Consider the following 15,089-nt stretch of genomic DNA (forward strand, 5'->3'; position numbering starts at 1 on the left):
GGGAGAGCAAGGCTATAGTGAGGGGCAGTGAGCATGTCCAGAATGCCAGATCTTTCAGGCCACTGATGTTATGCCTGTGCCCACCGTGGGAGAGCGGCGGAGGGACCGAGGCACCCCTTTCTTGCCCCCCTCCACCCTTCACTGCCTCTTTTTTTTTTTGCAAGGATGAATGAATCTTTCAGAAGCGGCAGCCCATTGTTTTCCGTAATCGACAGCGATTATCCCAATTTTATGGAGCCTTCCCAGAGTGAGGAGGTTCCCTGAGTGCTGCCATTGAGAACCACTGCCATGCAGCAAGGACCCCGTTTGGTTGCCCTGGCAACATTGTGGTTTACAGAAAAAGGAGATGAAGCTCACAGCCATACACATACCAGTCATGCAAACATTTGAGGATGCAACATGGCTGGAAACAGTGGTCAATAGAAAGGACAAAATCATTTAAATTAAAAAAGGGGGGGTTCCAAAAATGTTTGCACAATTCATAAAAGCTTCAATAAAGTCTTATAGTTGCCTCGTTACTGATTTACCATTTTCTTAAAGTCATGTAAAGTTTAAAATAGAGACAGTTTGTACCTCAGGCATTTGCTTCTCATGCAATATCCCAGAGGGCCATGCAAATGAGAGCACAAGTTTCCCACTGAGGTACAGGGGGGCCAAAATGACCATCCTGTTGATTGGAGCATCACAATAAACTGTGAAATAAGACAACTGGACCATGGCCAGGTCCCGGATAAATCTGGCCCCTTTGGGCCTCACGATCTCCTGTCTTACAGTGGGAAGAAATCAGGCTCACACATATTTGCAGCTCCGGAGCCTGAACACCCCCCCACCCCCCCCCCCCCCAACAACAAAAAAAAAAAGAAAGCTCTCAGAAAACACTTCAGATTGTGCCCTGCATAGGAAGTGAAAGATAAACCCCTTCCAAGAGGACCCTGGAGTAAGAGTAAAATCTGATCAAAGACTGGCCCCATGCCAGAGAAACCACTCACTGAATGAAGCAGATATCTTACTGACCTTTATCCGAGTCAGTTTCATACTGACACCCTTTGTTTTAGACTGAACTAAACCACTAACCAATGAATGGGGAGCAATGACACATTCTTAGTGACATTAACAACCAGACGTTGTGTCAGTTCATGTTAATACTTCCTTGTTTTCATAAAGGGTACAGCTTTTATTATTATTATTCTTGAAATTGAGTCAAAATCAAGAGAATGTTTAGATTTATATGTTAATACTTAAGTGTTGCCCCTAATACATTTGATATTTAAAAAGAGAGCAACATGTGTTGTTCCTTCAAATTAACGTAAATCAAATAAATTATTCAAAGAAAAATTCTGATTCATAGGTGATACCCATAAGCAACATCACAAAAACTGGTTCAGCAAACAGGTCTAACCAATAACAGCATTGCAATACCTTTAGTTTCCTTCATTTTAACACATTTTCATTTATTTGTCATCTTTTTACAGATAGGGTGCACCTCCATCCTAGCAGTGATTAAATGAGCCATGCATGTCTCTCCACCAGCATCCTCTAAGCTTTTCTTTTGTTTCACGCAACTAATTGTGTCCATAATGAGGAGATCATTAGAGTCTCTGTGAATCCTGAGGCTTGCGTGGTGGTCTGCATGGGTTGCTCAGATGCGACTAGTGCCACTGTAATTATGCCCTAACAACCTGTTATACTGGGGTCTTGTCAAAAGACCAAATAAGGTGTTTCCAATAAGCTCAGATACAATCTGAGTCTTCAGTCTGATGGCATCTAATTTAATCCGAGACTAATTCAGATCGAGGATTTTTCGCATATCAGCCTTTAAAGATGCAACTGTTGATGGAGTCTTATTTGATGCCAGAGAAATTTTTACGTGTATGTGCAAGCTAGTCCAATATCCCCAGCCCTACTTCCCAGCAAAGAGATGAGATTCTGTATGTGAGATATTTCTTACTCCATTTTAAACTCCTGCATAGATAATGTCACACACCACAGACACATTAACATCTCCTCTCTTCTACCATAGAGGCTGCACATAAATCAAGCATTTGAAAATGTGCATCTGTTCAATAGAACTTGTTGTGTTTGATACGCATGGTCCGATCCTCTAAGGAACTCATTAAATTGGCTTGTGCGGCAGGACCACCCTACTCCCTACTCTGACTACCACTATCTTACCCTATGAGGGAGATGACAGGAGAGGATCAGACGCATGAGAAGGAAATGCAAAGATAGGGAGAAATGTGAAGGAAGAGTCGAGAAAAAGCAAAGTGTTGAGATATTGAAGTATAAAGGACTGAATAAATGGTGAGGAACTAGGTGCAAAACTCACATGGGCTGCAACGTTATCAGGTATTCCAGATATAAATTTATAGTAGACATCTTTGTTGAGCAGCTGGTTCGGCAAAATGGGATTGCTGCACAAACCCTGTTTCATACATCACTAGACTCACTTGATACACACCTAAATTTACACGTGTCTGTCTGATTGTTTATACTGCCAGCTTCACATTTGAATGCACAACACTGCAAAACACAAACCCAATACATTTTATTTCCAATTCCACTTTTGGGAAATGTTTTTGGCCTAATGCAATTCCGGTCTCCTCAGACATTTTTGCAAAAGTCTGTAAGACTGATGCAATGTGAATTCTCTGTCTAATTCAACCCTATAGTCTGTGGAAGCAACATAATGTACGACACATAACGTCTACCCACGGACCTCACACATCCCTGCAGTGTTGATGGACAAGGCATTCTTGCTCATATGTACACAGCCTCATTCATCATCCAAGAGACATGCAAGTACAAGACTTGCATCAAAGAAGGGTTGCAAAAATGTCAGATTAGCAGTGCTTTACTTTGAAGAAGGTTCGATTATAACCAAAATGGAGCAAGTAAACTTGGGTTAAAAGTATTTTAATCAAAAGTATAATCAATTTAACAATATGATTTACATTACTGTAATTGTGACTACAAATTACAGGTTTAAAAAATATTAGGGGTGCACGATATGAGGAAAACTCGCGATATGCGATATTTAAGATTAATATTGCGATAACGGTATAATTTGCGGTATACAAACAATTAACAAAATAAACAAAAACATCATTCCCATTTCATTGCAACAGTTTAAAAATTATACTCCAAATGACCCTTGTCGACATAGGAGACAAACATCTAACATAACAGGCCTCCATCCGATTGGTCAACAAGGTGATGGCGTCCATCCGATTGGTCAAATGCATAAAGGGATTTATTTGATTCGTTAAATGCTTCAAGCTGCCTTAAGGTTGTATTAACACATTTAAGGTTTACGATTTATTGCGATTTTCACTGTCTTTTGCGATATGCATATTGCAGAGCTGGATATTGCGATAACGATAAATTTGCGGTATATTGTGCAGGCCTAAAAAATATCATTACAGTTCTTCAAATAATTTTTCTTGTACCATTTTTCTTAACCCAAAAACTGAATTTAAATATTCTCAATGATGGGTTTCCAAAATTGATTGCAAACTGCTCCTGCTCCTATCCTTGTTTGTGGACTTTCCTCTGGCTCGTCTCATGCCCCCAGCCGTCCCCATACTCATCTGGATGAAGCCCATCTGCTGGACTATCCAAACATGTAGTTGTAGGGTTAGATAAGCTAATTCTTCTCTAAGAGTGCTGGGAGAGGATCCTCCTTTATGTGGGCAGCCCTGAGGTTTCTTCTTTTTTCCCCATAATCCATTTTTTAAAATAATTTTTTCTTACCGCGAAGGAGGGTTCAAGGTCAATGTCCTAGCGTTTGCTTGGACATTGTTTCTGCAGAGCAGCTGTAGTTAATTAAAAATTTGCCTTTGAGTTGTGGGCAGGACTGTTGGTGCAGAGTAAGCCTACCCATACTTCCCATCATCCATTTGTTTATACTATCTCTTGCTAGTTTACAGCCCCTCACACCCTCAACCTAGCATTATCGGTGCAACAAATATGGCAACCAATATTGAAGCTATCCAGTTGTGAGTCAGATGCCAGCTCAGATGAGGAAAACAAAGACGTACATGGATCTATTTTTGTTAAAGTGGATGCAGCAGAATGGAGCGGAACAGGGAGCTTGTGGCCTGGCATTGTAGATTCAACATCACACCTACAAGCTTTTTCCAATGGCATTTTCTTTCATCTGCTCTTGATTCACAACAATTTGAATTAAAAATACTCATAAATGTCATTTTAAGCTTAATTTTTTCTACACACAAACACACACACCCACACACACACACACAAACACACATATATATATATATATATATATATATATATATATGTGTGTGTGTGTGATTTTCATCATGAGAAAAATACCATAAGGATGTGTTAAAAAGACCTCGGAGTGGGTCTTTGAATCTAATAAAGCTTATTGGAATTAAGAGATCTTTGTTTTCTATGATTTCTGTTTTTTTTCCACACAGCAATATAAGGCTAACAATTAACTCACTAGCACAGTGTTTTTCATCCGGTGTGCGCGGCACAGTAGTGTGCCGTGGGAGGTGGCCCTCATTCACTGATCTAAAAACATCTATCATCTCCAGGATATCAGCTCTTTGTTATTCCAAACAGGCCCTGATGAAACACTGATTAGTTAGGAATATAAAAGATCGTAAAATCCTTTTTACTTTGTGTTTATTTGATTCTATTAAAGACATTTTGATAAGAATGACGGTACCGCGATTTAGCCGTAGCTTCAGATGTTTTCGGAAAAGTCACGCCCCTTTAACTGTCTCCACCAATTATTCTTGGAAGCTTAATCCCACGTCATCAGTCTGACCAATCAGAAGTGGTTAAAGTATTCACTTCCTTGTTCTGATTCTGCTCATGAAGTCGCTCAGTTCCAACAAAAATTCCAGCTAAAGCTCGTCTATAGCAGTGTAGCTTTCCGCGGGATGCGGTATCAGACCGTGGAACAAATGAACAAAACAATAAAGCTCAGAGAAGCGAGTCTGTCTGCGTTCGGCGGCTGTTTGCACTACATCTCCCATGATGCATTGGGTCCTTTTTTTTTTTAATTTTTGGATGCTGGTGTGCCGCGGGATTTTTGTCAAGGTTAAAGTGTGCCGTGGCTCAAAAAAGGTTGAAAAACACTGCTCTAAGACACATCTCAGGATGCTTACAGCCGTCAGAAACATGCTGCAACACATAAACGTTCATTCAACACACCACTGCAGAATGAAGCATGCTCAAGCATTAAAACAAAAGTGACCTGATCAAAGACTAAACTCTAAAGAGAAAATGACGTCACAAAAATACTCCAGACGGGACAAAAACAGCTGGAACAAAATTCTGAATTCTTTTTTTCCTGCCTGTTAATCTAACCTCAATATTACAGTTTTTTCTCAGTCGCTTTAGTACTATTCTCTACGACGGAGTTTTAGGGCCACGGTGAGGAAAAAAAATTCTGGCCAACGTGACAAGATTAAAGTCGTCATGTCGACTTTAATCTCGTCATGACGAGAAAAAACTCGGCACAAAAAAAAACGGCGAGAAAAAAGTCGACACAAAGTTTCGAGAAAAAACTTGTCGTGTCGAGATAAAGGTCGAAATAAAGTTTCGAGATTAGAGTCGCAATGTTGCGCGAGAGCAGTGAAGCTGAGTCTTTCAGGAGTATTCAGTGTTATGGCTAATGTTAGTGAGCTAGTGGCTTATTAAGAGTTTACAACAGAGTTTTATGGCCGGCAAAAATAAGTAATTTTATTAGGAGATAAAAACTTGTAAATGTACGGGAAAAAATTCATAGATTAACAAGGAGAAAACACCGAAGTTGTGTGTTTATGGGAGCCTAGCTTGAAGATGAAATATGTGGAGCCTTTTGTGAAGCTTTATTTCCGGATTATAGGTTTAAAACAGAGATTCTGAACCTTTTGGCGACTCAAAATCAGATTATTGTCAGTGGAGCCGCCTTTCCGGGGTTCGGTGTCAGTAAAGCAGAGTTTCATATGTAAAATAAGGAGCTCAGAGAAACGTTTGGGTGTAGAAGATCGCTGCAGCTTTTATTCTCCTTTTCATTCACATAACCTGAAGTTCATCTGTCACATTACGTCATGAACCTGTCATCCGATCACCAATGCGGAAGTAAACAGTGTTACATACGCCCACTGCTGCAGATGAAGCGTCTCGTCTGATCATTAAAAAACAAAGATGAATGAAAATAGTCTGTTATATTAGCATTACAACGTTGAAATAGGCAAAAAGTGCTGCTCCTCAGACGGAAGCATCACACAAACGTAGAGATCTTGTCTTTGGTGGAGGAAGAAAGGATTCAAGCAAACAGCTGCAGGGACAACCGATGGCTCCATCGGGCTGCAGTGATCCTGCAAACCAACCATCAATAAATAAAACTTTAATGAATCGTAAATCAATCAAATGAGCCTCCAGACATTTGGAACATTATCAATAAACATTCAGCTCACCTGTTCAACTACGTTTAGTCGGTCTGCTCTGCTGCTGCACGGTGTTCACCTGCTGCTCTGCATGATGCTCACTTCCACAATAATCTCGTAAATTTACGAGTTTTTTTCTCTCGCGCGCAACATTGCTACTTTAATCTCAAAACTTTATTTCGACTTTTATCTCGACAAGACGAGTTTTTTCTCGAGACTTTGTGTCGAGTTTTTTCTCGTCATGACGAGATTAAAGTCGACATGACGACTTTAATCTCGTCACGTTGGCCAGAATTTTTTTTCCTCACCGTGGCCCTAAAACTCCGTCGTACCGTCGTAATTCTCAGATCAGAATGAAATTCCCAAATCTATTTGTTCAATCTTCACATCATGATGTCACTTGTGCACATCATATAAGCCGTTTCTCACTTCTTTGAACAAGTTGCAATTGCTTTGGTACATCCATGCAAATGATTATGTAAAATTCTCTGCTCTTTGCTACATTATCAATTGTTTATGTCATGTTGATCAAAATGTATTATATAGTTCACTGTGCAATAGTCGGTGGTTGACCAAGTTGTCATAATGTGACAAACATATTTTGCTGCATTACCAGAGAGGATATTCGCTGTGATGTGGATGAAAATTTGTGGCCTAACATACAGGAACAACAAGAGGTGTAGGAAGACCACACCAATTCCTACTGCACTGCCTTAACTGTTGTACAGAATATTGTCCTATCTTTTTTTTTCCCTTTGTGTTATTGTTTGCAGTGGGTATTTCTATGTTTGTATGACGTGGTCTGTCAACAAATTACAATATGAACAATAAAAGTGTAAATGTGAATCTTGTCCAGTCTCTTGCAATCAAACAAAAAAGGTGTAACTTACATTTTACAATAATTGTCATCAAAACTTTAGCCATAGTTTACATCAGAACCTCCCTCTAAAGTACACAGTTATATTGACAACATGACTAAGTAATTTGACTGTCTTGTTCATAGACAATGACACAAGGACTTGACATTCTGATGGCACTGACATGTTCAATGACATAAAGACTTAGTTTTGAGAGATGAACTAAAGATTTTGAGCAAGTTACAGGCTTTTGCAAGACATCCATAGTGTTTTGCTGTTTGTACAAATTGTTTTGAGAAATGCACACACATATTTGCAAACTTCAATTCTGATCTGAGAATTGTACTAAAGCAACTGAGAAAAACTGTAAACTGTTTTTGAATAAATGGAAATGAAAATGATGCCAAATGTCATGACTTGCAAAAATTGTCTTCACCTTTACTGACTGATCACAGCCATTCCGGTTGACTTGTACATAACGGCATTGGAGACATTTTTGGTTTAACCTTTTGACAGAGGCAAACAGTTACATCTGTATGATTTAAACAGCAAAGTATAAAAGGTCTGACTGTCAGTAAAAATTTTAAATTGTCTGTATGTGTGTGTTTTCTGTGTGCATAACTTTATAATTTCTTATCTTTGATAGTGACAGATGCAGATGCCAGACAGTTTTTGGAATGGATTGGAACCTTGTAGAAACTAGTCAGATGACAAACTGTTCAACAGAAAAGTAATTGATGCCTAAAATAGGCAGATAATTCACCAAATGTAAATTCTGAAATTAATCCTGTACATGTGTGTCTTATTTCTGTAATTCCCAAAAGGGCTTCATACTCTCCGTTTTATCTTTTTTAATATTTCTAAAGTACTGAGAATGCAACAACTCATCCCAGAAAGAGTGAAAAGACAATGAGCACACCCAAGAACGACAATCCAACTATGCAAAGAACTATTATTAAAATCTCCCAGAAAGAAAGATGAGTAGGTTTTGATTGATCCCTATGACAACCAAATCCCATGAGTGCAAACATCTCTAAATGTTCAGATTATTAAAAAAAATCCCAACAAAGCAAGACTATCAAAATAAAGACTCTCAAAAAACGTTTTAACTGACATCCTTAAGAGAATTCTTAAATATACATAAATAATTACATATTTAATAAAATAAGCAATGGATGGATGGATGGAGAGAGAGAGAGAGACATAGATAGATAGATAGATAGATAGATAGATAGATAGATAGATAGATAGATAGATAGATAGATAGATAGATAGATAGATAGATAGATAGATAGATAGATAGATAGATAGATAGATAGATAGATAGATAGATAGATAGATAGATAGATACTTTCCTCCTAATTAAACAGTGCATCTTGTGTTGAGCCAAAATCCCTTTAACAAACCCTTCTCTGTGTTCTTTTGCCATTGAGGCGAGCCGCTCTTGGAACACGCCACCCTTACTGGAATAATGGGCCACTTTAAAGGCCTCCAAGTTGGTTCACAAAATCTAGAGCTGGGAAATTGCTAGCATTGGGTTCATAGGGAGGAGGGGAAACTTAATTGTTTCTTCTTTTGTGTGTGTGTGTGTGTGTGTTGTTGTTGTTTTTTTTTTTTTTGCAAACCCACGCCCCCAACCCTGCACTCTTTCTCCTCTTTTACTTCTGAAAAGGCCACTGACAAATGGCCAATGAACAGGACTGTTGTGAGTTCCGCTGGACAAGTGGGTGAGGTAAACAAATCAGCACTGCAGGGTCTATCAAGCAGAGATCATCGGGATGAGATAGACCCAGCCGTGGGGAGCTGCACTTGTGCAGAGGAAGGATTGGTGTGGAATCAGAAGGGGGAAATAACCATTGCCGGTTCTAAGAGGCAAAAACGGGTCGATGGTCCTGAGGGAATCGAGAGAGAGATGTAGAAGGGGGGTTCTGGAAGAAGTGGGAGGTGAACATGGGTACTGAGGTTACTCTCCTAAGTGTGGGCATTGTATCTGGCGCTGGAGTTCTCATGCATGTCCTGCTCTGGCTTCCTAAAATGTCTGAAAGTGATGGAGCTCTGTGTGATTAAGCATCCAATTGACAACTCTGCTCCGCGCTCCCACAGTTCAGGCTATTTACATACTCAAGAGGTGCATTAATGCCAGCCGATTCCCCAACTCTGAACAAAGGCACACACAAACCTGCCTCCAAGCCCCATTACGCACTTAATTGAGGATTTGTGGAAGAGTAAAAGGGGACAAAGAAAGAGGAAAGTGGGTGACAATGAAAGGGGGTGTGTAAAGTTGGCAGCCATGGCAGTTCTATTTAATTATGATATCATCTTTATGTGATTTCCTCTTCATAGTTTATCAATCAATTTCTAGCTTGATTGGCCAAATGGTTGACATTCTTGTGACAGTTTATCATGTTTTTTACTCATTTTGCCACCTATGAGTCAGCATAAAACCGAAAGTATTTCTCAAGGCAAAGCAACTCTGGGAAAATTACATGAAAATGTTCAACCCTCTTTGCAAGTCAGTAAAGCCATTTGTAAGACTGTGAGTAAAGGCCTGTTCACACCGGGACGAATTTCGCCCGCGATTTTCGCAGACGTTTAACGCCTCGTGACTAAACAAAGGGCACGAATTTGAGTGTGCACACCGACGCGAAAAAACGCCACGCGTCGAAGCGTCACTTTTTAAAAAACGCCTCGGGTTCGTCTTTTTGGTTTTACGCGTCGCGTCGAAATCTTTTCGACCAATGAGAACGGCGCTTTTGCACACGTGTCTGGAGCCTCTGAAGTTACAGTAAAACACAACTTGGGGGCGCTCAAACACAAAACTGCCTTGCTGAGCACACATACCAGCGAAGAAGATAGATGCCGAGTTGCATCTACACAGCCGCGAAGAAATAATGACGGACATTCTAAAATATCCGCGAACCAAGCACCAGTTGGAGCTACTGGTGCTTGAAATATTCATGCTTTCTTTGTATGATTCTGACAAGCGCGTAACTATTTGCTCTCTTCTTCTGAGTGAAAAGCGACTGTAAGAAGCGTAAAGTTGCGCAGCGCCACCTTATGTACAGGAGTATTTCTGTTTTACATTAAGCGCCATCTAATGTCAGGGAATGAAATTGCATGTTCGCTCGGTTCATCGTCAGCGAAAATCGCCTGGGTGTGAACACAAAAAACGTGGCGAAAAACGCTGGCAAATAACGCCTGGCGAATATTCGTCCCGTTGTGTACGGGCCTTAAGGGTATAGAACCTCTTGAGTAATTGGCCTGCTTGATTTTAAAGTTAAAGTTAAAGTCCCACATCTAAGTTTGTGAAATTTGTTCTCTACATTTGACCAATCCCCTGGGGGAGCGGTGAGCTGTAGACAAAGCCGCACTCGGGAACCATTTGGTGGCTTAATCCAACCCTTTAATGCTGAGTGTCAAGCAGGGAGGCATTGGGTCCCATTTTTAAAGTCTTTGGAATGACTCGGCCTGGGTTTGAACCCACGACCTTCCAGTTACAGGGTGGACACTCTAACCACAACTGAGCTTTCTTACCTGGATCAGTTGTGCTTTGTCACTAAAAAGCTGCAAGATTGGGAGGGCTGACAAGGAAGCAAGACTACATACAGCCCTTGAGAACTGGAGTTTGACACCTGTGCTGTAAAGCGTTTTACTGTCTGCACAAAATTTTAGGCATTATTTTCTAAAAAAAAGCATCAAAATCGGACATAACTTTTAAAAAAACAGTTTCGTTTGAAAGTTTCCTTTAAACGGAATCTTCAGACAGTTGTTCGGATGAAGTCTTGTGTTTGTTTCCAGCAGACCTCGTGATGCGCTTTGATTATGATTCTTTTGTTGTCGCACAAAGGGCTGATTATTCACAGTGGCATGGTCTTTGGTACCAGGGGTGAAAACAAAAATGAACCCTCTTCACCCCCATCACTGCCCCCCATTCGATTTACCAATCACTCCGAGAGCTTTTTCGTGACTCCCTCTTCTGACCTCAATTGCAAAGTAGCAGGTGCCAGAAGCATGTGGGTGGTTTGGGGATTTCAGGGAGGACAGTGACTGGAAGTGGGATGAGGCTTGTCGCTGTGTAGCAGTAAAGACCAAGTGACCCCCATCAGCAGCCCTAACAACTCCTCCCCATGAATAACGTAACTTTATCTATTGAATGAGACTGAAAAGTTCTACTACAATAAGGGGATGTGTGGTGTGTTCAAAAACGCGCTTAAAGCGGGTTTTGGAATGCGCGTTTTGGAACGTCCTTTTAGCATGTGATATTCACACAGTTGTTATCCAATACGCATGAAACTCACAGTTGGAACAGGCTTTGTGCAAAATTTGAAAATCTTGTTCTAGGCTTTTTATTTCACACCTCTGTTCTGATTTATGAAAGACTTGGTGTCATAATTCCATCCGGGCGCAAACCACAATTATGAATCTTTCCTTCATGGTCGATTGTCAAAAAGTTGAGACTTCCGTGTATTGACAAGGACGCTACCCATACATCACTACCAAAGCAGAGTCCCTGATTGGTCAAAGTTCAACTGCTTTAACCCTTGTGCTATCCTAGGCACTTTAACATTGGGAGTTGGGTCATCTAGACCCACTAGACAGTGCGCTGAACCTTTTTTCTTCAATGATTTGTGATCTTCACTGGTGTCCATTGATTACATGAAATCTTTCCACCTTTATTCACCTTTGTCATGGTAGGGAGAACACGTCAATGTAAGGGTGGGGTCATAGGATAGCACAAGGGTTAACTTTCAACTCGTGTTCATTTACATAGACTATGAAATTGCACATCAACATGCGAACACGAGAGTTTTGAATGTGGATGACAGAAACACGCATATGGGCGTGTTTACATAGCCTTTTTATCGGAGGCGATTGCTCGAGCGCGCATTTCCAAGCCCGGTGTAAACATAGCATTACAGATCAAGCTTTAAAAGCTTTTGGCAACCTATAGTGAGTGGAGTTCCAGGATGTTCCCTTTTAGCTTGTTGCAAAGGTGAGCTACACTTTCCCAACTGTCCCACATGGGTTTCCTATTTCATGTTGAGTTGGCCAAAATAATTTAAAATCACTAAAAACTTTAATTCATATGTAATATCACAAAAAAGTAAGTGCATGCATATGCTCATGGCCATATGTACCTGCTTTTTACAGAGATTCCATGAGGCTAAATCCGTTTTTCATGACTCCAGACCTGCATCTGTCTATTTTTTTCACTTTTAAAAGTCCAAATGAATCAATAAAAAAACCTGTGTCTTTGAGTACAGTTTTTATAATAAAATGGAACTTTTGTGGTTTATCCCCATCACATGCTACAGCTGTTGCCTCATACTTGAGGAGAGGAAGCTCATCAAGCTCAGACTTCTATCATTTTTGCCGCCCAGCAGCAGTCTAGCGTCTGAATGCCTACTATTCTGTTCCTGTGCAGTCATACAGAAGTGAAGGGAGCCAGGCTCTTTGTTTGGTCTGTCCATGGGAAAGGATTCACTCTGTTCAGCCCCCTCACAAACGAAACACTGATTCTAAAGGCAGGCCTCCAAGAGCATGAATCCCTTCGTCCCTGGAATGAGAAGATTCACAACCAGAATACAGTGATGAGGAGACAACAAAGCTTGGACGAATGACTGCAGGAGGCAAGAAAAAATGAAACTGGGTGATATTGCGTCAATTAGGAAAGAATGAATTTAAAAGGGGTAAAAAGAGGGATTTTTAAGTGAGTGCATTAAAGTACGAGTTTATAAAGATAAACAAGCATGAGGGTGGTGAGGAGTGAAAAGAGGGGCTGGATGGTACTTTGGCAGCTTCAGTGTGTTCCCAGGAGGATTACTCAAACCCTGGAGCACCAGACTGCCAGTAAGACCACAGAGAAGCTCCATGAATGAACACAACCACACACATGGACAGCCCTGTAGTTATCCCCTGTTACACTCACCTGCATCCTCACTTTCTTTTTTCCTTAAAGTCTCCTTCTCCTCTCATTTCCTTAATTTCTCCATATACCTGTCTCATCCATGCTGCCTCCTCCATCTTTTACTCTCACATTCCTCCATCCTTGCATCCTTTGCAACCTTTCAGTGAGAGCGGAGGTTCAACTCAGGCAGCCACAGACAGGTAGCATATGCTCATCTTTGGCTACGTGTGCAGCCTTTTCCTCATGCATGGGCAGGCCCTTAAATTCAAATCACGATGCTTCATGGAGGACAAACTGGACTCAATCGCCTGGCATTTGACTTACATTCAACTAAATAAAGAGCTCTGCTTTCTGTCTTCACACACACACCTGTTTCACTTTCGCACTCTTTTATCTTCATTGCTTCTTTAGCTCATGCCTCTCACAGTGTCAAGTCTCAAATTGAGTGAGAAAATGTAAATGTCTTCACAGGTTTGTTTTCATTTTTTTTTTTAATAAGCATGTTAAAAAGCAACCCAGAGCAGTAAATAAAAAAAGGAGTGAACATAATCAGCCTTCAATTAAATCACTGAAACATTCTGCTCTACACTTTTAGTTGAGTTTATTATAAGCGAATTGGCACAAGTGCATTTTTTGCCAATAATCCTATTGTCAATACCAGTAAATTCCTTGTCTGGTCAGTTTTCCTGTGTTAAATCGAAAGTATTTTTTTTTGTGAGTATGAGTGTGTGTGTGAGCATGAAACTGTTCATTTTCCCGCCACCAATTAATTAACTTTTAACCTCTTGTAACAACAAACCTGTAAACCTGTGAACACCATATGCTGAAAGCAAACTATTTTATGTTACCTAATTGAGATCTTTAATCATCTGATGTCAACTTGATTTTTTTTTTTTTATTAGACAATATTGAATATTGAAATAATCTGTGATAGTTCATAAAATAAACAGTTAGTTAATGAACATGTAGAAAATTTGAATCTGTTGTGAACATTTTGGAAAAACGTGAAATGGTACACAATGTACTAATTCGGATTCACATACACACGAGTAATCCTAATCCTTATTGGTTGCTCACAGCGTTTAGTAGAACTGAAGCTCATAAGCATAATTCTGTTTGGTTCCATGTTAAAAAAAACATGGATTCAGAGCATGCATGTTCATGTTAAATGACTCATTTGGCCTTTCAGCATGCCAGAGCTCGCTTTGGCTGTCTGTTGTGTTCACTCATGTTAACTCAAAGATGTCACAGTACAGTGAAGCCTCTGGGATAAATGACAAAACAGAATTAGCTGCATGGACACTTTCTGTATGGATTTGCCTTCTGCAGGCCAAGGATTCCTCAGACCAGTGACACATGACATATGTGCAGTCAGGTTCTCCCACTGGACCACCAGTGGAAGATGCCCAATGAAATCAGGCTAATACAAGCACCTCCTCTTAAACAGGTTCGGAAAGACATTCAGAAACGCTCCTGGAACACTCTGTCAAGACAAGCTAAGAGTGATGCAGAAGGCTATCCACTGAGGATGCCAAGAGACTTGGTTTCCATGGTGACATTGATGGTGCTATAGGAAAAGTGTGTTTCTGTGGCCGTATGTGTGTTTGTGCGTGCCTCCAGCGCCTTAATATGGAAGAGAGAAGGGGCTGCACCGATTGGCTTAAAAGGTGGGTGGAATTACAAATGTAGAGGAAAATAAAGCTGGGTTATTGTCCCTGTTCGAAACACTGAAGGTTGTATGAAATATCTTCTGCAGCAACAAAATGAGGGAATTCCACTGGTTGCGCAGAGAAAACACATTTTAGACATTCATTATGGACCTGCAAATTTTACTAAATCAGTGGGGTAAAATAAAATCTACCTTTTTGCTTTTACTTTTTTGCATCAGCATGCCCAGTCTAAAGATATGCTATAACT

The 15,089-nt window shown here is 40.3% G+C and overlaps 1 protein-coding gene across 2 annotated transcripts in view; it reads right to left on the minus strand.

The window, feature by feature from the left end:
- The window catches only part of slc1a2b (solute carrier family 1 member 2b), a 29,584-nt gene that overhangs the window by 13,536 nt on the left and 959 nt on the right, over positions 1–15,089 (minus strand). The gene's annotated exons all lie outside the window — the stretch shown is intronic.

The sequence above is a fragment of the Oryzias latipes genome, chromosome 6, assembly GCF_053564925.1.
Source record: "Oryzias latipes strain Hd-rR chromosome 6, Olatipes_Hd-rR_3.1".
In the NCBI taxonomy this organism is placed as follows: Eukaryota; Metazoa; Chordata; class Actinopteri; order Beloniformes; family Adrianichthyidae; genus Oryzias; species Oryzias latipes.